This window comes from Anopheles marshallii (genome assembly GCF_943734725.1).
Source record: "Anopheles marshallii chromosome X unlocalized genomic scaffold, idAnoMarsDA_429_01 X_unloc_173, whole genome shotgun sequence".
Taxonomy (NCBI): domain Eukaryota; kingdom Metazoa; phylum Arthropoda; class Insecta; order Diptera; family Culicidae; genus Anopheles; species Anopheles marshallii.
Window position 1 is genome coordinate 30,001 of NW_026525750.1, and position 391 is coordinate 30,391.

Sequence of the window (391 nt, forward strand, 5' to 3'; positions counted from 1 at the left end):
CCGACAGGCCGGGAAGGAAGGCCCGGTCCAAGAAAAAATTTTTGCGGGACCACTCAAAACATCATAGTTGAACCTAGCAAATGATGAAAGTGAAACCCGCGATCGATTGGAGGAAACCTTATTTTAACTGAAAAAATTTCACATAAGGGAAAATTTGTATGGAGCACCCTACTGCAGAGCACGACCGACAGGGCCGGAAGAAGGGCCCGTCCAAGAAAAATTTTTGCGGGACCACTCAAAACTCATAGTTAGACCTAGCAAATGATGAAAAGTGAAACCCGCGATCGATTGGAGAAGAACCTTATTTTACACTGAAAAATTCCACATAAGGGAAAATTTGTATGGAGCACCCTACTGCAGAGCACACCGACAGGGCCGGGAAGGAAGGCCC